At 48.3% G+C, this 2,559-nt stretch overlaps 1 long non-coding RNA gene across 1 annotated transcript; it reads right to left on the bottom strand.

Annotated features, from left to right (window-relative positions):
• Positions 1 to 301: 301 nt before the first annotated feature.
• LOC116371758 (uncharacterized) lies at positions 302 to 2,098 on the bottom strand. The gene is made up of 3 exons (XR_004209004.1): positions 1,972 to 2,098; positions 780 to 887; positions 302 to 393 (listed from the first exon to the last, which is right to left on the bottom strand). It is a non-coding gene; the product is annotated as an uncharacterized LOC116371758 (long non-coding RNA).
• Positions 2,099 to 2,559: the final 461 nt, after the last annotated feature.

The raw sequence follows: 2,559 nt of genomic DNA, 5'->3' as shown, positions 1-2,559 counted from the left end.
TAGAGGGGTAGTGAGAGATAGATGTATCTCTCTTCTGTATGTGTAATGTTTACTGTTCATTTTTGTTGTTTTTCACTTTATATATTCACTTTGTATGTTGTCTACCTTACTTGCTTTGGCAATGTTAACACATGTTTCCCATGCCAATAAAGCCCTTGAATTGAATTGAATTGATAGAAAGAGAAAGACACATCTGTAGAGAGGTCAGGTACCTGTGAGCTGCTCCTATCCAGGCTCTGCACCAGTTTGTCCCAGCGTTGGGCGAAGCTCTCCAGTCTGGCTTCCAGCTTATGAGCCACCCTCTTTGTTCTTCACTGAGGAGACGAGGTCCTGACACAGAGAACACAGCTTGTCCATGGTCGGTCTCTTCATCTCCAGGTCACCCTTCACCGTCTGAGACACACCACACACACACACACACACACACACACACACACACACACACACACACACACACACACACACACACACCCACACACACACAACACACACACACACACAACACACACACACACACACACACACACCACACACACACACATTTATTGATCTGTTCTGTTGAACCTTTATTAAGGGAACCTGGTTGGTGGACATAATCGAACGTTTCCACCTAAAGTTCTGTAAGGAGAGCTGTCACTAACCACTAACCTCCTGAAGTCATTGGCTAAGGGAGCTGCCACTCACCACAAGTTTCCTGGAATCATTTGTCTAAGGTTTGTCTAAGACCCGCCCTCACTGCTAGCTTCCTAAGGTGATTGGATAAAGTAGCTGTTACTCACCGCTAGTCTTCTCAGGTTGGCCACCATGTCACTCTGCTCCTTGATGCCACTGCTCTGGATGGACAGAACCAACTTCTCCTTCTGAGTCAACCATGAGTCAAACGAACACTGCAGAGAGAGAGATACAAAGACAGACAGAGAGAAAGAAAGAAAGATACAGAGAGAGAGAGAGAGACAGAGAGAGAGAAAGGAGGAGAGATTAGGTGAATAAGGGCAGATAGGTGAAGGGAGAGGTGCTGTTGTAATTCCTCAAACTTGTATCCAGCAATTCCACCCTGTTCAAGGTGATCTGACCTCTGATCTGACATCATCAGAGAGGTTAAAAGCCACATGGTGGGAAACCTGACCGCTCTGCAAGATTGATCTCAGAGGGGGTAAACAGGGTGGATTCCATCAGACATTAAGAAGAGTTTGAACCTCTGAACATAGAAGAACCTCAGTCTGTTCCAGAGGCCTGTGTGTAGTCTCCCTTTGGCCAGATAGGTCTGACTCACAACACTAGCCTGTTAGCTCTCTACACAACACTAGCCTGTTAGCTCTCTAGCCTGTTAGCTCTCTACAACAACACTAGCCTGTTAGCTCTCTACACAACACTAGCCTGTTAGCTCTCTACACAACCCCTAGCCTGTTAGCTCTATACACAACACTAGCCTGTTAGCTCTCTACACAACACTAGGCCTGTTAGCTCTCTAGCCTGTTAGCTCTCTACACAACACTAGCCTGTTAGCTCTCTACACACCCTAGCCTGTTAGCTCTCTACACAACACTAGCCTGTTAGCTCTCTACACAACACTAGCCTGTTAGCTCTCTACAGAACACTAGCAATGTTAGCTCTCTACACAACAGTAGCCTGTTAGCTCTCTACACACACTAGCCTGTTAGCTCTCTACAGAACACTAGCATGTTAGCTCTCTACACAACCCTAGCCTGTTAGCTCTCTACACAACCCTAGCCTGTTAGCTCTCTACACAACAGTAGCCTGTTAGCTCTCTACACAACACTAGCCTGTTAGCTCTCTACAAAACACTAGCCTGTTAGCTCTCTACACAACACTAGCCTGTTAGCTCTCTACAGAACACTAGCATGTTAGCTCTCTATGGACCAACATGGCCGCCCGTCCACCCACTGTCTGAACATTACCTTGAACGGGGATGTCTGGTCTACGTGTTCTATTCTGTTTCTATGCCGTTACCTGTTCCTCAGTGAAGTGTTGCCACTGGAGCAGGATCTCCTGTAGCAGAACCCAATGCTCCTCTGTCCACTTACAGATGGCTGCCCACCGGTCTCCCAGGTGCTGAAAGGAAGAACACACACGTCAGAAAAGAGGGCTTGTTTTTTTCATGGTCCTTGGAGGCGGATTTGAAGCAGCACCTTAGAGATTCCAGATAGACCAGATACAGAATGGAACCCGGTGTTACTCTCAGCATCACATCACAGTCCACCTGGCCATGCTGCTATTCCAGTTTCAACTGACCTGAGCCCTAGGACCATGCCCCAGGACTACCTGACATGATGACTCCTTGCTGTCCCCAGTCCACCTGGCCATGCTGCTGTTCCAGTTTCAACTGACCTGAGCCCTAGGACCATGCCCCAGGACTACCTGACATGATGACTCCTTGCTGTCCCCAGTCCACCTGGCCATGCTGCTGTTCCAGTTTCAACTGACCTGAGCCCTAGGACCATGCCCCAGGACTACCTGACATGATGACTCCTTGCTGTCCCCAGTCCACCTGGCCCATGCTGCTGTTCCAGTTTCAACTGACCTGAGCCCTAGGACCAT

The sequence above is a fragment of the Oncorhynchus kisutch genome, unplaced genomic scaffold (genome assembly GCF_002021735.2).
Source record: "Oncorhynchus kisutch isolate 150728-3 unplaced genomic scaffold, Okis_V2 scaffold3626, whole genome shotgun sequence".
In the NCBI taxonomy this organism is placed as follows: Eukaryota; Metazoa; Chordata; class Actinopteri; order Salmoniformes; family Salmonidae; genus Oncorhynchus; species Oncorhynchus kisutch.
Note: the sequence above shows the minus strand (reverse complement) of the source record. Positions and strands in the feature narration are given on the sequence as shown.